Source organism: Gymnoscopelus braueri, assembly GCF_963280865.1.
Source record: "Gymnoscopelus braueri genome assembly, chromosome: 13".
Classification (NCBI taxonomy): domain Eukaryota; kingdom Metazoa; phylum Chordata; class Actinopteri; order Myctophiformes; family Myctophidae; genus Gymnoscopelus; species Gymnoscopelus braueri.
Window position 1 is genome coordinate 31455986 of NC_137615.1, and position 20883 is coordinate 31476868.

At 44.2% G+C, this 20883-nt stretch overlaps 1 protein-coding gene across 4 annotated transcripts in view; it reads left to right on the plus strand.

Annotated features, from left to right (window-relative positions):
- The window catches only part of LOC308099238 (thyroid hormone receptor alpha), a 132956-nt gene that overhangs the window by 38751 nt on the left and 73322 nt on the right, over positions 1–20883 (plus strand). For all 4 annotated transcript variants that reach the window (XR_013934368.1, XM_080447914.1, XM_080447916.1 and 1 more), the window contains one exon: positions 18932–20451. The gene's annotated coding sequence lies outside the window, so the exon portion shown is untranslated. The remainder of the gene's footprint in view (positions 1–18931; positions 20452–20883) is intronic.

The following is a 20883-nucleotide window of genomic DNA, read 5'->3' on the forward strand; positions in this document are numbered from 1 at the left end:
GTGCGTGTGTGCGTGTGCGTGCGTGCGTGTGTGTGTGCGTGTGTGCGTGCGTGTGTGCTTGTGCGTGTGTGCGCTCTAGCGTGTGGAGTGGGTGGGTCATGTGAATATACGCTTACGTGTGCGTCTATAGAAGTGTGTTTTGATCATATAATGTGTGTGTGATTTGTTCTTCTGTAACTGTTCCTGGAGAATAAATAACATACTGTTCCCATATTCCACCCTCCCTCCCTCTCTCTCGCTCTCTCTCTCTCTCTCTATCTCTCCCCCCTCCCTCCCTCTCTCTTTTTTATCTCCCTCCCATCTCTCTCCCTCGCTCCTTCTCTCTCTCTCTCCCTCACTCTCTCTCCCTCCCTATTTTTCCTACCTCTCTGCCTCCCTCCTTCTCTCTCCCTCTTTCTCTCCCCTTCCTCTCGCTTGCTCCTTCTCTCCCTCCCTCCTCTCTCTTGCTCCTTCTCTCCCTCCCTCCTCTCTCTGGCTCCTTCTCTCCCTCCCTCCTCTCTCTGGCTCCTTCTCTCTCTCCCTCCCTCCTCTCTCCCTCCCTCCTCTCTCTGGCTCCTTCTCTCTCTCCTTCCATAATTCAGTTACTCTCGTTATATCACATCTGTCCAAATTAATCTGCATATTAGAAGGCTGGTCTCTCTCTCTTCCTCTCTCTTTCTCTCTCTCTCTCTCTGTGCTACAGAATATGTCCCTCTCTTGCTATCCTACATTCTCTCTCTTCCTCTTTCGCCCCATCTCTATTTCTCTCCCTCTGTTCTCGCTTTCTCTTTCTGTTAATTATAAAACCTCTGTAACATTTGCACATTTTCAACCATATTTCTTGTGCTCTTCCCCTTTTCTAAGTCCCTATACTCCCCTCGCCTCCTCTCTTCTGCCTTTTCTCCCTCACTCTTTCTCCCGCCAGACCTCTCTTTAACCCATTCAATCCGGGAAGGCATCTGTGTCATTTTAGATTTCTTTGGCTATTCAAAAATAGCAGATCTACAAGCTCATAGCGCGGCACTCGCTGCGCTATATCAAATCTTGGAAAATGTGTTCAAATCTTTGAATATATATTTTTTAAGGCGAACATTTATAACTCAAATCTTTGCTTCTGGGGGGGTCCCTGGAACAAAACATTTTGAGATGGGGGTCCGCGGCCAAATACATATCTAAAAATGTTTTCTAAATCCTAGCTGTATCAGTGGTGCTCCAACCTTTTTCCATGTCAACGACCACCCAAAATGATATGTATTTGGGCGCGGACCCCCATCTCAAAATATGTTGTTCCAGGGACCCCCAGAAGCACAGATCGGAGTTAAAAGTGTTCGCTTTAAAACATATATATATATTCAAAGATTTGCACACATTTTCCAAGATTTTTCAAAAAATAGCAGATCTACAAGCTCATGCCGCGCTATGATCTTGTATATCAGCTATTTTTGAATAGCCAAAGAAATCCTAAAATGACACAGATGCGTTCCCGGGTCTTAATGGATTATGGGCGTATCAAGCAAAACGACGAGAGGATACACAATTAAGTGCATTTTGATTATGCACTCTGGTATTCACTAAACGCCAACGCCAGGGTCATTTACGTGGAATTTCTCCCACCTCTAAGCAGCAGGTGCAAATTAGCACGGGCAGGTTATGTTAAACGAAGCTTATGGCAGTAAAAAATACCGCAGGGAGACACAGACTGCCGTTAGGTTTGGAAGACGTGCCAAACACACCCTGCAGATTAAACAGTCGTGCAAAACAATTACTCTAAGAAAAGAGGGACGACCTTGAACCTCCCACACAATGTTTCCATGCCATGCAGGCAATATTCAAGCTCCTTTGACACCCAGCCTACACTAGTACAGTATGTGGCATCTGGATTGATAGGATCTACAGTAGTAGCACTGTACCTGGGATATCACAGCCCACATTGTTGTTGCAGGTGAATGCATTAAGATGCACTAACGCAGGAGTCTTCAACGGGGGGTCCGGGACCCCTAGGGGTTCCTCAGAGTTACTACAGGGGGTCCGCCAAATCTTTGTGTGTCTTTTTTTTTTTTTACATTTACCACTTGAACCCTAGCATCCCTATTCTGAGGGGAACATTAGCCAAAAATAGCAGATCTACAAGCTCACAACGCCTCGCAGCACGAGGCGTTGTGAGCTTGTAGATCTGCTATTTGTGGCAAAAAGGTATACTGTAGATGTAGTGGGAAAAAAGAGCAGAAAAAAAAAGTTTAATCTTAAACACAATTTTATACAATATAGAGGGCGTCCCTGCTTCATCTCTCTCTCAGCTAGGGGGTCCTTGGCCTGAAAAAAACGTTTCCTCACATTTCCTCACGTCCAATGAAGACATCAAGTACAGTACACCAAACATGAGGCAAACGGAAGTCATATGTAATTCAAGGAATAATTTTTTTTTGTCCAGGAGTTTGTTGTGTGACTCCTAATGCATCCTTTCTTTATCTCAGATGGGAGTTGCAATGCATCCTTCCAAGATGTTTTGGTGTTCTGTTACTTAATCAATACATTTCAGCCTCACTGATTCTCTTTTAGCTGGTTTCTTGAGCTCGCTCCAAATTCCACCAGTCCACTGCACCTACAGTAATAAGCTCGGCTTCAGATACAAAATGCGTCCCATTCACTGATTGCGTAATAGCTGCTGACTTAGTATACCAGACGTTAGTTCCACACACCTTGCAAGCCACTTTCTTTCCTGCCAAACCACTTAAGGCACAGAGCCAAATTCCACTGCGCTTTAAGCGCAACTTGTGCTTTATTGGACGTAGATCTGACCCTCGAAGCAGTGGTTCTCAAACCTTTTCATGTCAAGGACCCCCAAATTGATATGTATTTGGCCGCGGACCCCCGTCTGAAAATGTTTTGTGCCAGGGACCCCCAGAAGAGAAGGTTTATGTTTTAAAAAATTCTAAATGATTCAAATATTTTCAAATATTTTCAAAAATAGCAGATGTACAAGCTCTGCACTGTGAGTTTGTAGATCTGCAATTTTTTTAATAGCCAACATATAAATGGATAAAGTGGGTAAAATGATTGTGATGCTATGTAAACTTCACCCCTGGGGGTCCCGGACCCCACTTTGAGAACCAATGTAAAGCTGTCACAGTAATTCCATCTCTCTTTCCTCTTTCCTCTGTCTTTCTGACCGTTTGTCTCTCTCTCTCTCTTTCTCTCTCTCTTTCTCTCTCCTTCTTCTCTCCCCCTCTAACCTCTACCAGTCATTTTCATATTGCGTCAATCGTTCTCTCTCCATCTCCCCCTCTCTCTTTTATGAAATTACATTCTTCCATATATCAGATAATATCTGCAGCATTCTTCTGCCTTTATTGAACATGGATCCCAACCACTATAGCTGCACTTTGCTGCTCTGCAATATAACTTCAGTCAGTTTCCATGCAATATGACCCCATGCCACCTCAGTCATATTGCTCAACGCTGCTCACATAGTACAAGCTGCTCCCCTTCCTACTCACATACGGTACAGAGTGTTGTAGAAAATATGTGCTGCCGCTGTGCACTCTCAGCCAGCCAGATTGTATCCCTACTGTATATACTTATGAGCTGTTGCCAACACCTAGGGGTGTTTGACGATCGGCCTACCACTTTACCACGACACCGCAGTGGTAACAAATTCACTGTGGAAGTTTTTGAGTGCTTTTTCCATTTTTTTGTTTGCTTTGTGTTTTAAATAGCTCATATCTACCATCGCACATACCACATAATTACGTTGACCTGGTCCCCCCCTCCTCTCTCTCTCTCTCTCTCTCTGTGTGAGCGCGTACGTGCATGCGTGCGTGCCATAGGATTTTACTTGAACAAAATAACTTCTCATAAACATTTCTGAAACACAAACCAAAATAGGTTGCAGATATACTGTAGGTTTAGTACATCCACAATTCCACATAGTATATAACCACTATATACTTTGTCATAATATGATGAATTGTGAAAATAGCTGATCTACAAACTCATAATATATCACCATACAAGAACTTGTGTGTTTGCATATGCTTTTTTCCCCACTATTTTGGTGAAAGAAATAAAAAATATTTCCAAAATACTTTTGAAAATGTATCCGAAAAAGGATGCCATGGGGGTTAATGGGATTAACTGGGACTTGACTCATTCTCTACCTACACCACCTGGGCTGTGCCCTAAAAGTTGACTGCAACTGACAATTCATTTCTTAGCTATTATTCTATCAATTACTTTTTTGATTAATCAAATCAAAAAATATTTATAAATAGATTTTTTCGTAAATAGATTAGTCTGAGTAACCACTTATGCCCTAGTTTATACTTCTTGTAGATCAGCTATTTCTGCTATTTCCATTTTTTTAAAAAGAGAATTACATTTCGAAATCCCCCCCAAATCATTATTATTTTAAAATATATATATATTTGATTAAATCAATTTGTTTATTTAACTCTTGCACCCCTAGATTCAAATCATCATTGGGAGAAGCTTCAGTCAACGTTCTCTCAGTCAAATAGTCGAAACAAAGCTAAATAATGCTGGCGTCGAGGGTCTGTCTGTCTTTCTGTTTGGAGCTAATCTTGCAAACCGCTGGAGAGTTCAGGGCCACATTTCCTGTGTCCCCCTGTGTTGTTGTTGAGCAAAGCAGGAAGTGGCAGTGTGGTTAATGTTAGCCAACAAAGATTTACAAAATAAGAGCTTAAATTGACCTTAAACATGTTTGCTACTTCCGTCACGGTTCCAAAAAGGGGCCAGGAAACTGTAGGGTTAATGTGCAGAGGTCAGTCAATGCCAATTGTTGTTTAGTTCAGCAAAAAGAAAATGCTTTATCCTCAGAATAAAAAACAATTATAAAACATTTTCAATATTTTTCAAATATTTTCAAAAATAGCAGATGTGCAAGCTTGCAGTGCGTCACGAAGTGACGCCCTGTGAGCTTGTAGATTTGCTATTTTTGAATAGCCAACATATAAATTGATAAAGTGGTTATTTAATTATTGTGACGCCACAAACCAGCTCTCAAGGATGTGACAAAAACTTGGAAACACACACCAAAGCAAGGAATGTCTTTACAAGCTAGAAATGAACAACAACCGTATGTGTGTGACTGTCAGTAGTATAACGGTTAGACCCGCTGAAAGAGAGAGTTTTTAAACTTTGATCTCGCTGCGACAGGATTATGTGGTTCATGTGTTGTGTTGTGCTTCGTCAACATCCATTATGAGGAACTATGCGTTAGTGTTTGGAACTATTGGTTGCCCAATGGCAAGCGCCGCTACCACATTTGACTTGTGTCTGTTTTTATCTCTGAGCACCCCGAAACAAATTGCAAATCAACTATTGGTTTTATTTTTTATTTGTTGCCATCTGGTTTGGCAATACATTATTGAATATTGTATATTTCAATGAATATTCTTCGCTTACAGCAGAAGTCTAACGGGAGTGTCGTAACCTCTCAATAAGCTCTGGTGTGGTGTGTGGAAGGCGTGGTGTGGGATTGTTGTATAAGGTCAAACAAAGCAGCAGCAAACCAAGATATAACGTGGAGAGAAGTCCAAAGAATAAAGACGTATAGGTTAACCCATTAAAACCGGGAACGCATCTGTGTAACCACTTAAACCATTATTTTATACTTTGGCTATTCTTTTTTTTTATCGTGATTTTTTTTGCAAATCTTTGAATATACATATTTTTTTAAAGCGAACATTTTTAACTCAAATTTAGCTTCTGGGGGTCCCTGGAACTAAATAATTTTGGTCCGCAGCCAAACACATATCATTTTGTGGGTCCTTGACATGGAAAAGTGTGAGAACCACTGATAAAGCAACATAGGTTTGTCAGAAAACTGCCTCAGGTCTTAATGGGTTAAACAGTTCTACATGGGACACACCGAGCCAAGGTGTGTCCCTTTGAGGTCTGATGACCCTCCTAACTCCACCCACCCTGTGAACAAACAGGACAAGTACTGGCAGACAGAGCGGGAGGGGCTGTCACAGTATATCTGAACCCGTTGCCCTCTTCTTTCATTCATTCATTCATTCGTTATTGTGGCAGTTTAACCACTTCAACCTATTGAAACCTAACCTAACCTATTTTGGGGAAGTCATTATTTTCAAAATGTTTCCAATATTTTGAAACATGTCACAGTCTCACACGCGTGTAGATGGGCTATTTGACTTTTTTTTCTTTTTTAAAGCCAATTTGCCATTTCACAGCAGAGGCTTATTTGAGGGTCCTTGGCGTGTCCAAGTTTGATAAGCCCATTAGGACATGCAAGCATTGCAGTCAGGTTATCTCCTGGCTGAATGTTGAGATGTGTGTTGTGTACATCTCTACTCAACTCACTCTCACCTGAAACCCCTAGCTTGATAGAAATACTGCTACCTCTACGTTTAACTCCTCCGCTGTAGGCCTATTCGCATCAAATGGATTTTGCATTGCATTTTCCCTATGCTGACGGTGAAGGGAAAAGTGTAAGAAAGAATAAATTCTAATGCCTGCAATTTCTTAATATTGGCTTTTCGCCAGGCAGTCGATCGGCTCTTGCACTTGTTGCGAGTCGCACATGATTACCGTGTCAGCTAAATGCCTGAAATATAAATGCAAATTGCCTTCCTTACTTTTACTCGCTCGCAATGAAAAGCTTATTGCACCGTGGCGCCCGCTGTAAATCACTGACCATCAGCTAAAAAGCCTAAAATGGAAAAAACATATAACATAAAATGCCATGCAATTATGGCATTGCTGTGCCCCATGGCTCTGAGTCCCTCCCTGTTCCTATATCCTGAGTTAACCCATATACAGAGGCCCTGCCCTTGTCTCCAGTACATACTGTACACACCATATATCACCTTTCCCTGCGTTCCCTTTAGCCTTACTCAGCTTGTTCACGTCATGTGGTACATGTATGTACCCTTTGGCCTGAACTGGAGTTCACTTCTTGTCATAGCCTCTATCGCCATTAGTTGTGTGTGTGTGTGTGTGTGTGTGTGTGTGTGTGTGTGTGTGTGTGTGTGTGTGTGTGTGTGTGTGTGTGTGTGTGTGTGTGTGTGTGTGTGTGTGCGTGTGTGTGTGTGTGTGTGTGTGTGTGCGTGTGTGTGTGTGTCGGATTGCACATGCTTACTTGCACGTATCTTGTGAGTCTCATATGGTTTCTGAATTAGGCTGAGAGAGCCATAGTGAGCCAGGAGGGGTCTTTTTAAATGGACCCAAGAGGTGCAAAATCTGCTTTCTGACATGGCTGATTGTTGTGATGTGGTGTAACTTTTATTTTACAGCATTTGTGACTTTGTTAAGTGCAACAGATTGTTGTTGTTATTGTGTTCATGTATATGAAACGCATTGTTATCTTCAACTTCTTCATTTGTCAGATTTTTCTTAAAGTACAGTTCCCAGCCAAAGGAACACGTGTAGTTTCATTGCGAAACACGGGAAAGGAAAAAAACACATCAAAAACTCTGCACGATGTGCATGCACGCGCATGCCTTCATGCACGTGTCTGTAAGATGTGCACAGCAGAGATTGCCATGCCCACTCCAGTGCCAAAAGAGGCTAGGATGCAGGATGGGGGGGCTGCAGCTGTACGTCTAACTGCACAGTTTAGCTGCTGTGCGAGGCTCCCAGCCTACCCCGCTCACATATCATATTGTGCGTAGCGTTTAGCTGCTAGATTGGCTCACGCAGGCTGCTGAGCAGACTATATATCATCTGGCCCGCCTGGAGGTAAACTGAACGCACAGCAGAGAACTGGGACAGAGGACGAGAGGGTTCTCACAGGTCAGTCTCTTTGCCTGTGTGTCTGTCTCCGTTCCTCCGTCTGTCCCCGCATGTGTCTATACTGTAACGTCATGGCTTTCTCTCCTCCTTATTAAGCCTCAGTTATACTTAGTTTGTGTGCCGGTGTCGTGCTGGGTAAATAGCAGATCTGCAAGCTCACCCACGCGTCACGAATGTGACGCGTGGGTGAGCTTGAAGATCTGCTATTTACAGCATGCAAGACCAACGTGCAACCAGGTGTAAATCAGGCTTCAGTCTTTCGGTCTCTCTGTCTGCCACACTTTACTGTCTGTCTGTCTGTCTGTCTGTCTGTCTGTCTGTCTGTCTGTCTGTCTGTCTGTCTGTCTGTCTGTCTGTCTGTCTGTCTGTCTGTCTGTCTGTCTGTCTGTCTGTCTGTCTGTCTGTCTGTCTGTCTGTCTGTCTGTCTGTCCCCCTCTGTCTCTCCACCTGTTCCCGACAACTGCAGCATTCTTTCTCTGTCATCTTTCATTTTTCATTTTTCCTGCTGACTCTCACTGCTCACATGCAGGCTCCTTTTCTTTTGGTCTTTCCTTCCTTTCCTCTCTTTATTTTTAATCTATTTCTCCCTTATGTCCGTAGTCAAAGACACATCTGGTGCCGTATGCATGTTGCAGCTCTAGATTTCCCCTCTGAACATATCTCTCTCTCTCTCTCTCTCTCTCTCTCTCTCTCTCTCTCTCTCTCTCTCTCTCTCGCTCTCTCGCTCGCTCTCTCTCTCGCTCCCTCTATGCTCTCCCCTTCTGTCCTGGTTCTCTCTCCCTTGTATTTGTCAACTAAAGAAATTAGATTCTCTCCTCTTGAATTTATTCCCTCTCATTAAGCACAGGGACTTTGTGATGTTCCGCAGTATAATAACCTTGAGTCAATCATGGCGTTGTAATGAAACCTCTGACTCGCTAAATAAATTAGAGGCTAAAATGTCACTGAGAACTCGGCAGTCTCACTTCACTGTTTATCAGGGATTTCTTTCTTGTTCATCCTTTTTGTTTGTATCTATCGAGTTCGCTTGCTAATGGAGTTAGCTTTCATTTAGAAGGTGATTTGCCGGTGTGAATAAAAAAAAAAAAGTCACACGGCTCACAGTTTAAGAGCTTATTACTTAAAACATGTCAGAATTTGTTTTCCTTTCTGTCATTTCACTTGACCACTGAATTTCGGTCTGGAAAAGTCTTTCCAAAGATAATAACCTATAGCATTTTGGAGCGAAGCCTTTCATTTTCATTTTCCTTCCATATTATATATATATATTATTATAAACAAACCAACATGTGACGTCTCCGTATGATAAGGGAGGGAAATTACCACCTGCCACCAGCCAGATGGAGATACATTTTGGTTTCGCTTGGATCCATTTCTTTTTCTTTTTTTCTTTTTTTACTACTAGCCACTTTGGCAGGTAGCCAGCCAGCTTGTCGAGGTTCTTCCCGTTTTTGAATTTCACATTTGGCTGGTTGAATAGTGAATTTGGCTGGCATATTTGGAATCCATCTGCTGATTTGGCTGATGGCTGAAAGAAAGTGTCCACCTTTTTATAGCTGGCTGCTAACCAACCACCAACAACAGCAGTGGGTATTGAGTCTGGTCTTGGCGACCCAGACTAATGCTAGTTTTGGACTGTATTCTACCTGTAAGCTAATTGGCTGTGGTCAGGGTTGGGAGCCACTGTGGCTAGTGGGGAAAAAAAGCTTCTTGTCCAAAATGTAAAAACACAAATTATAATATGCTGTATATCTATTGCATAGAATTCACATCAAAAGACAGAAAGGAAACATTAATATTAACTGCAATGTTTGGTATGACATACTATACAAATTTCTTTTTGTTTTGTCATGGTACTGTTTGTTAGTTTGGAACCCACTCAAGCCTTTGAAGGGGTTCCAGTATTGTCTGTCCCGTGCCCAGAGTACCTAAAGTATGCACTGTGATGCCTATGCCTAGAGTTTTTGTCAGAGTTAGTCAGTCTCGCCCGCCGGGCTCCCTCTCACGCCAATGCATCCTTAGAGACGTGCATGTACTGTCTGTCTACCCCAGGATGACGCTCCAGGCCACCAGGCGGCTCTCTGTTCCTCTCTCAACATGCTGCTATACAGCCTGCATGGCTTTCCATACCTAATTATAGTGAGCCCATACTGGCCTTCTCTTCTCTTCTCTTCTCTTCTCTTCTCTTCTCTTCTCTTCTCTTCTCTTCTCTTCTCTTCTCTTCTCTTCTCTTCTCTTCTCTTCTCTTCTCTTCTCTTCTCTTCTCTTCTCTTCTCTTCTCTTCTCTCAGCAGTCTCTCAGTCTTTGCTAGCATACTCCCTTCAAAATAAATGAAGTCTGATTTAAAGTAATCATACTTTTTTGTGAATAAAAAAGGGTAACCAATCCGTGGTAGAGGATATTAATGCAGTATAACTAACACACCTGCGGTGGTCGGACATGATCTCTTTGCTCTTCTATTGAGAAATGTATATCCTGTGGTCAGGTAGGACCACTACTGGTTGACAAGAGGTATTGCGTGAAATTCAAAGGGAAATATCTCAACTTCCCAAACAAGCTCGCCGCCCACTTCCTCCATAAGTTGTTTCAAACTAAAAGCCCTCAGTGTTTCATACACGGTCCACAAACTATGCAGTGTTCATTTTGACATTCAATTTTGATTTAGTTTTCGTCAGTGAAAAAAGATAGTCGGCGAACATTTTTCATCATAGCTTTATTTGATGAAATTAACACTGAAACTATGTTTTGAGCTAGTCTTGTTTTAGTTCTTTTTTATATCGGAGTGCATGATGCACTGATCAGCCCGGTCCTCTGCCTGGAGAGCTGTTCACACAGAAGATCAACTTTCCTCACTTACGCCTTAGCCTTGGTGTGTGTGTGTGTGTGTGTGTGTGTGTGTGTGTGTGTGTGTGTGTGTGTGTGTGTGTGTGTGTGTGTGTGTGTGTGTGTGTGTGTGTGTGTGTGTGTGTGTGTGTGTGTGTGTGTGTGTGTGTGTGTGTGTGTGTGTGTGTGTGTGTGTGTGTGTCTTGAGATGAAAAGGTGCACACGTACACAAAACACACACACACACACACACACACACACACACACACACACACACACACACACACACACACACACACACACACACACACACACACACACACACACACACACACACACACTCATGTGTACACACGTGAATGTCATACACACTTGCTGTGACACACAGACAGACGCAAACCTCTCTCCCACTACTTGTGAGGTATGTCCATTGGTTTCCACAGGCCGCAGCCCAAACTTGAACCCTTAGCCTAACCTGAATGCTAACCCTGACTTTAACTTCTGACCTTAACCATTACATGTCTAACCTTAACCCCTGTACTTAACCCCTAACTCTTAACCCGAGATAGTACTTGGAAATATATGGCCAGCAAAATTCCCTCATAATTCTTCCTTCTCTTTGCCCAAACTGTGACCCCCCCCTCCCACACACACACACACACACACACACACACACACAGACACACACACACACACACACACACACACACACACACACACACACACACACACACACACACACCCTCTGAGACCTATTCTCGGTCAGTGTGCCAACCCATCACTAATGTGTCAGCATGGCTCTAACCTATAAAAACACAACTCCACTTAAGTTCTGGACTCGCTAATGAGCGTTGGTGTCCCTTGATGAAGTCATGACTCGTGAGTCGTGACATATCTAAACGTGTGCTAACTTAGTGTGGCGATAGCGGCGGCGATCCTGCCGTTAGATGACAGGTAAAAAAGGAAATTAAAATATACTCAATGATAAACTCCCCTCAGCCGTGCTCTGTTTTTCTCTCATTTACTCGTTTCTCTAACTCTTTAAAGCTGTCATTCTCCGTCATCTTTTGAATATTCGCTCTCTTACTTTGCCGTCCTCTCTTTAACACATTCATTATTACTTCTTCCTCGCCTCGCCTCTCTCTCTCTCACTCTCTTTCATCCTCTGTCGCCTTGTCTCTCTCGCCTCTGTTTGATGTTCTGTACTGTTAGCAGCATACACATTAGAACCAATCCACTGCTTTCTCTCTCTCTCTCTCTCTCTCAAATCTGTCATCTCTCTCTTTTTATCCATCTCTCCCTGTTTTTTGCTGTTTCTTTCTTTAGCTCAACACTTTTTCTGCCTGGCTCTTTCTCTCTCCCCTTTTTCTCTACTTGCCACCCTCCTCTCTCCTCCTTTCTCTGTCTCTCAGTTTCTTTCTTCTAACGTCCTCCCTTCACTCCCCCCCTCTGTCTGTCTCTGTCTGTCTGTCTGACTGTCTGTCTGTCTGTCTGTCTGTCTGTCTGTCTGTCTGTCTGTCTGTCTGTCTTTCTCAGTCAGTTGAGACGTTGATGCCTCTGTCATTTGTATTTTACCACCACTGTTTAATTAGCTGTCCTCCAGAGGTCTAGTTTGTCTGCCTGCGACATAAATATCTGTCTGTCAGAGGATGTATAAAGTGACAGGGGAGTGTGTGTGTGTGTGTGTGTGCGTGCGTGTGCGTGCACATGCGTGTGAACCTGTAGTTACCAAAAGACAGTTGCCAAGGTAACATACAGGAAAAATACCATCTTTTCTGTCCATGATGTATGGAGATTTTCTTCTCTTTTTTTACCAGCCCCTCGTTACCGTGTGTGTGTTTTTCTTTAATTGTGTGGGCGTGTGGGTGATTTGTTGCAGCTGTCTTGTGATTGATTGTGTGTGTGTGTGTGTGTGTGTGTGTGTGTGTGTGTGTGTGTGTGTGTGTGTGTGTGTGTGTGTGTTGGGGGGGGGGGGGGTGAATACATTGGGCACCTGCGTAGTTAAGATGTCTGTGTTTGTGTATATGGGTCGCTGGGTTGGTGTGTGTGTGCACATTGGACACCTGTGCAATGCACTCTGTGGTTGTGTGTGCCGTGCGGGCACCCAGATTTGTTATGTATGAGATTGATTGTGTGTATAGTACACAGCTAGCCATGTTTAGCTGAGCATATGTACGCAATGCATGCTGTGTGTGCGTGCGTGCGTGTGTGCGTTTGTGTGCACGTGTGCGATCACACACATGATGTTGCGTATGTGTTAACTCTTATGTGTGTTTGTGTGTGCACGTTGGCTTCTTCTGGCTGTGCTTGCATGTGTTGGGCCGTGTTCCTGTCCAGGTTGATGATGAGTGCTGTTCACAGCTGTGAGGGTGCTTGAAGCTAATGGGAGGCAGATTTGGAGAGCACTGGTGTTCAGCTACAATGATAGTGTAGAGCTCTGCATACACACAAATCACTCCTCCACGGGTCCTTTTCCACATCCAGGATGCGCTTCCGCGCGGTGATTGCATTGCCCTCGGCTGTACTTTGAGAGGCATGTCTCCAGTCTGCAGGTGACAGCCTTTTAACACACCAGAGCGAGAGAGAGAGAGAGAGAAAGAGAGAGAGAGTGTGTGTGTGTGTGTGTGTGTGTGTGTGTGTGTGTGTGTGTGTGTGTGTGTGTGTGTGTGTGTGTGTGTGTGCGCGCGCACTGTGCATGCTTGCATGTCTGAATGTCAGAGAAACGTTGAATATTAGATGGAGAGAGACATGGAGGGAGGGAGAGGGGGGGGTGGGGGGGGGTCTGTCTGAGAGAGAGGGAGGTACAGAATGTTGTGTGTTTGCAAGTTTGTCTGTGTCAAATAGACACAAAGAGAAAAGAGTGTGTGTGTGTGTGTGTGTGTGTGTGTGTGTGTGTGTGTGTGTGTCATGGCGACTGCACGGCAGCAGGTGAAGAGCTGAGCGCACCCTGTTTTAGATGTTTTAATATCTAAAACCACACCCGTCGTAACTGCCGCCGTAAATGTAGTAATGTGCAATATGATCCTGTGGAGATTACTCTGGGCGATGTGTCTGGTCTCGGCGATCAAGGTTGCCTATAAGCGAGCGCTCCAAAGTGGGAGAATCTATCAACAACAATGGACTCCCCATGACCCGACGCCAAACCACCCGTCGGAGCTGGAGCTGCCGCTCCACACGGAGTTCTCTGACACGGTTCAACCTCTGAATGAGCAGCGGTGGTCTGAATTTCAGATCCGCGAGAGAGCCTTCAGGAAAAGCTTGGATTCGGAACAACGTGACGAAAAACGCCACTTCGTTTCTTCGCGAGATCCTGGAGGTTGGATACGACTCATAACCCTCCTGAATGGAATATTTTTCAGGAATGGAGTTTTCACAGCAGTGAATCACTGGGGACACCCGCTCGGCCTTCCCCTCCTGAAATACGCCGCCCGTGTTCTGAAAAAGTTCCCCATGAAGGAATCACTTCCAGAGGCACCAACGCTAGGACTACTCACCGCCTGGATCGAATCGCAACTGCGGTACATCCGAGAGACAGTGCAGCCGTCCTTAACACCAGCGAGAGGCGACCAACGGAGGAGAAAGGTGAGCCGAAACAAGCTGTCCTATCTCTGGCAATGCAAACGATCCAAAGCGATCCAGATTGTCCTGAACAATAGTGAATTTCCAAGCCCCCCCCCGTGCCCCAATAACTGCGAGCAAGTGCAGTCCTATTATCAGCGGAAGTGTCAGGGAGAAACGCGCATTGGCGACCCTCTCCCCATACCACCATGGCACAGCGCGCTACCCCACACGGAGCCAGCCTGCTTCCCCGACACTGCGCATTTTACGCACGCCGAGGTGGAGACAGTGCTGCGCGCTCTCCCCAATAATAAATCAAGTGGCATGGATGGCGTTACTTACGAGTCACTCAAAGCCACACAGCCAAGTGTTTTAACAGCAATCTTTAACACCTGCCTGGAGAATAAAAGAGTGCCTGAGTCGTGGAAGGGTGCTCTTGTCCACAGAATCCCCAAAAAAGACAATATCCCGGACAATCCATCAACCTGGAGAGACATTTCACTTCTTCCTACAATCTACAAGGTGTTTATGAAATGTATTCTTGCACGTGTTTTGCCTTGGCTTGTAGATGAAAATATTTTATCTCCTAAGCAAAAGGCCTATATTAACAGGCAAGGCATGAATGAACATGTGTTTTGTCTGAAAACAGGTATTGATGATTTTAAACATGGGTCCAGTAAATTGTTTACAGTTTTTTTGGATTTCCGTGATGCTTTTGGAACCCTAGCACATAATGTCATGTTAAGAGCCCTAGAGGAAATACATCTACCCCAGGTTTTTATTGACATTGTTAGGGATGTTTACTCTGGTTCATATATACAGGTGATTTGTGGCAAACAGCTCACAGTCCCAATCCCACTCCAAGTAGGTATTAAGACAGGCTGTCCCTGGAGCGCAGTCAATTTTGTACTCGCTATCAACCAATGGTTAAAATGGCTTTGTAGTTGTGCTCCCCCCAATGTAATTTCCCCTAACCCCGTCCAGGGGTATGCAGATGATGTAGTAATAGCCTCCAGGCAGGAGGATGTCATCAACACCATGCTCTCCAGAACAGACTCTTTTCTAGAGTGGTCTGGATTAGAGGTCAAAGATTCAAAATGTGCTGTTTTCTATGAGCGGCGGAGCGGAGGAAACCGCTGGTACAGGTCAAAAACAGATGTCATTCCCACATTTACAGTTAATAACAAGCCACTTAGAGTCTACGCACGTCATGAAACATATAACTATCTGGGGCATAAATTTAACGTGGCAGGGGAATGGGAGGAGCAAGTGAATGAAATTGTCTCTGATTATTCCGGGAGATTGGATTTAATTAATTCATCACCCCTGCCACTCATCATGAAACTTGAAGCAGTCAGACAGATAGCCTTGGTTAAAGTTCAGCATTTGTTTTCCAATGTACATATTCCCCGTAAATTTCTTTGTGAAATGAACAACAGGACTGTGCATATGGTGAGAAAATGGACCGGACTGAACACTCACTCAACACGAGATATAATCTTCCATACCAAGCAGGAGGGCGGACTGGGCGTTCCCAACTTTGAATGGACTTACATTGCCACGAGACTCAGCCATCTCCTCAACATGCTGAACAGTGATGACCAGTACGTCAGAGAGCAGGCCAGAGCCTCTCTGTTTCTGGACCTGCAGAGGCGCAAGGTCCCGCTGGCACGTGGGTCGGAACCAAGCTTCCTGGGCTACCGGAAGAAACCGAGTGGCAAGCTGGACAGCCGCGCCGCCGGATTTGGGGTGCGGTCAGATTGGCTGGACTTGAATGATCTCTGCGGCTGGTCAGATGTGACCCTGGAGTGGGTGGGGCCGGACTCCGAGCCTGTCAACGCATCCGAGGAGGTAATCTCTGACCCCAATATATCTGTAAAGGCCACTATCAACATCTGTGGATCAGGATATGAACTGTCACTCACCAATGCCCGTGGTCACCTCATGTCAGCGCAACAACAACGCCAACGGAAGCACTGGACTGAACTTAGACTGCAGGGAAAGCTTGCCTGTCTCCTGACCGCTGACCACTCTGTGTCTCATACAGTGTTTAAAGGTGTAGCTCTTGATGAGGCCATCATCACCTTCACCTTAAAAGCTAGGCTTCAGGTTTTACCATCTAAGCTTAACCTTTCCATCTGGCTCCCTGACAGCCATAGCCCACACTGTATACATCACGACCACGCACAGATTACTGAAACCATGGCCCACATTCTCAATGGTTGCCATGCGTACAGAGGGCTTTACATTTGTAGACATGATAGAATCGTGGATCTGATTGCAGACAGTATCATTTCCACATTCAGGTCACCTGCACCAATGCTGTATAAGCACTCCACTGTGAAGCCGAGTATGTTCAATCTGTGTAGTGATGTCTCAATGTTCTCTCATATAGCAGCAAACACCCCCGATATTGTTGTTGTTGATGAGAATAGTAGAGAGGTTCTCATTTTAGAGGTTGGCTGTACGTTTGACCACAGCCTAGAAGAAGCCTTTATAACTAAGGTGGTGAAATATCAACTGCTAGAGCAGACCATGTCGCAACTGGGCTACAACTGTAAACTTTTAGTTTTCATATTTGGCAGCCTGGGCCATGTTCATAAGCTCGTTGTTAGAGGCCTTCAGATGGCTGGTCTCACAAAGAGAAAAGCCAAACAGCTAGCAAAATATTGCTCAGTGTCAGCTATCATTGGCAGTCGCGCTGTTTGGAGACGGCGCTGCTATCTGTACCCTTAAGCTGTATACTGCCTGTTTGGCCCTACGTGTGTGTATAACTGTAACTGTGATTGCCTTTGTCGGCACGTATGCCATAGTAACCCACAGTGTGAAATTGCACTACCAGTATTTGTGTCCTTTAAAACTTGTATTTATGTGGACATAAATAAATAATTTAAATGTACAGTATGCACACCCATTAGTGCACATTCAAATGCACGCTTCCAACAATTGATTTCCCATCTAGGAGCGAGCCATGCATACTAAACAAGTATGTGTTTTTCCCCCCCCCTGCTTAGTGCTTACACACTTTATGATGATGATTTCTTGCTCCTATTATGATCCACCGGGTTTGCATCAGTCGAGGGGGGGAAAAAAACCCTGTAAATTAAACACTGTTGTGCATGCGTGCTCTCGGGGGGGCACGACAATAATCGGGAGCATTTGCATAATACATACGACTACAGGTGTTCATGTCTAAAAGACAGGATTGGCCCAGAGGTTAGAGAGCGCTCGCTCGTGATGGGATGGGATGAGTCAAGGCTCGAGTAACGCATGTCCATTCGCTCAACCACTGTCATTGAGGTGCCCTTTTCAGCACAGCGTTAACTCCCCTCCACTGCTGCTGTGTATAGCTAAGAGCCGACGGCAGAGGGCTGTGCCGTGCCGCTAGCCGGCGGGGTGTGAATCCATGTTTAATCCATTCAATCCGGGAACGCATCTGTGTCATTTTAGATTTGAGCTATAACCATTATTTTCATACTTTGCTACTATTTACTAATATACCATTTTTCTTTGTATACATATATTTTTGGGAAACAACATTTTGAACTCAAATCTTTGAGTTAAAACAGCATATTTTGATGGGGATCGGCGGCCAAAAGAACCTTGACATGAAAAAGTTTGAGAACCACTGCATATTTTTTTCTTTTAACTGTTAGGATTTAGAAGACATTTGTAAAGTTTTACAAAAAAAAAAAAAGATTTTTCAAAAATAGCAGATCTACAAGCTCATAGCGCGGCACTCGGTGCCACGCTATGAGCTTGTATATCTGCTATTTTTTTTATAGCCAAAGAAATCTTAAAATGACAGAGATGCGTTCCCGGTCTTAATGGGTTAAGTAAAGTAATGTGAAGCAGAGTGTGTGGATGCAATAATACAGTATTGATGAATATGGCAGAGACACCTCCCTTTTAAAAGCCAGCTCTGTCTGCACTGATCTGACAACACCGGCAACCGAGTGACTTGCAAGAAACTCCATGAAATGAGGATTTCTTTTTAAAGCACTCTCTCTAAAGCCTCATTGTATACTGTTATTTAAATAACCACAACAAAAATAACAAATAATAATGCTTTTGGTTTGTAAAAGTGACACTGTGATTTAGTGATGGCACAGTACGAAAATCTGTTGTTGTTCTTTTATATAGTATTGTATATTGTTCAGGATTGAACTTAAAAAAAAGGAAAAGACTCAAATGTTCTACCCTTTGGACAAGATGGGATCAATAGCCATTCTGGCATATTAACTGATTGATTGGCCTATATAAGGGTTTCATAGATCATCAAATCCCGTTACCACTTGTTCCTCAAATGGGGGTTTGTGTACCACTGGGGGCACGCGGAGGAACTACAGGGGTATGTGAGAGAAAAAAGTACTATTATGTTTAATGATAAAACATTGGCAAACATTGCATGATCCTGCTTAGTTGCAATGTGTTGCACAACTGTTATTGAACAGATTTGCACATTATTTGAACATATTGACATAAAAACGACTCTTGCTGCACGAAAATGTTATGGCCACAGTTTAAAATACATCTGCTCAAGAGACACTACTACAGTAATTGCAACTCTTCCACTCACAAAATGTTGTTGGGTAAAGGGGGTACTTGGATTCCGAAATCAGGGAAAGGGGGTTCTGAACCACCGCTATATCTTGATGAAGTCCTTCCTGGTTGAAATGTTGTTGATTGCAAAATGGCCACCATGTGAAAATGGTCAATTGTCAATCACAGCAAATTGTACTGCAGTGGTTCAATGTTCATCATTGTGCTAACAAAACGCTTCCTTGTCTTTCAGAGCCTGACCCCAGGAAGAGCCCCACTACTTCAAGGTGAGACAGACAAGACACACGGAGAGAGACAGAGAGAGAGAGAGAGAGAGAGCCAAGGCCTGGCGTTACCACACATTCTGGACGCAAACCGTGGGACACAACCAACCAGGGACACAACCAGAGGGACGAAAGAGGCAAGAGGAATATAGAAGCATACAGGTCTTCTGTTCTTCCATCATACACACACACATCTTCCTCTTCATTTGTTTGTTTAAAAGCCTTTGGACTCCTTTTTAAAAAACGAGAAAAGAAAAACACTGCTGGACTCCGCTGACCTCAGGAGAGATTTTATTTGGATCTGATTTCATTTTTTAATTGTTTTACCGGCTCTCTACCTCCACAGAACCAGAGCGAAATCTAGATAAAACAGCAGTCATCTGTCATCTGCCTCTTATCTCTCTCAGTTTTATTTTATTTTATGTTTTCATTTTTCAGTTCATTTCTTGGCTGACCTCAGGGATATCTTCCCACTGCCTACCTCCTCCTTCTTCTTCTCATCCTCCTGCGACGTGGCCGAGCTGCCAAACCACTGTTACCACAACAACCTGTATAACACCTCTCAAACCTCTCCTCACTGCAACTGTGACAACCAGCAACGACCTTTAACCTCTCCGTCTACTGCCAGGCCGGACTCCCACGCATGCCTCTCCTGTGCAGAGCCAGAAGAAATACATAAACAAACAAATTATAAAAATAAAACCCGCGGTCAGCGGGACGGTTATTATTGGGATTCTGTGAGGTGCTTACATGCCCGGCGGGCAGGAAACATTCACTAGCCTGGCTCTTGTGTAATATGCCTGAGAGGCAGCAATATACCTCAGTACAAAGATCTTCCAGAGCATACAAGACGTACAACTACCTGACGAGCATCTTTATCCACTACAGCCCTCTCGGCTGTTTAACCTGCCACACTGTTTAATCAGTCCGCCTATCAAGCAATAGTGTTCACTGTCCTGGCACTTCCACTCACCTCAAATATCAGCAATATATATACAGTATCAGTATTTTATCTGGGAGGCATCAGAGATACAGGAAGACACTCACAATTACTGCCTGGCAGGCGACATCACTCAGAAGTAGCCTGAGGTCTTCGACATCACACGCTGGCACTTCCATTTGCCTTCGAGGCAGTAGCGTAAATCAGGAATCGTCTGAGAGGCGTCCAGAGAGAGCGAGAGAGAGGGGGAGCGACTCTGCCTGGCAAGAAACACCGTCCGCCGGCCTCAGGCCTTCCATTTAGTACTAACAGGGCAAGTAGAAATAAAGACATCTAGGGGAGCATATAAGTTCTTTGGCCTCTCTGATCCAAGTCTTGCTTATGTTGGGGAGCAGCCAGAGAGCTCCCTGGCAGGTGTAACGTACACTTTGAAAAGCAACAAGGACAGATACAGATCTCCTGAACACTGAGGAGAGCGACCAGGCTGTGCATCACTACAAAGTGCTAAGGAAAGAAGAAAAACAAAGGGAAGAAGAGGAGAATACAGTGGTGAGTAGCCTTCTCTCTCTCTCTCTCTTTCTCTCTTTCTCTCTCTCTCTCTCTCTCTCTCTCTCTCTCTCTCTCTCTCTCTCTCTCTTTGTCTTTCTCTCTTTGTCTTTCTCTCTTTGTCTCTCTCTCTATCTGTGCTCCTCCTTTTTGTTCAACCTGGCTAAATAGGCTGAGGAGCATAACAGTGTTAAGAGGTATACTGTACCAGTTTGACCAGTTTTAAAGGGTATAGGGTATACAGCCATTACACGGTCTGTATACCAGTATTAAAGGGTATAGTTTACACCAGTATTAAGGCGTACTGTACTGTTGAAGGTTATACCAGTATTTAAGAGCCAGTTATGAAAGTTAATAAATAGACACTTAAAGGGGCATATCCAATGTTTCTCAACCAGTTATGAGACAACAGCTGTTCAAAAATGTGTTGTTATC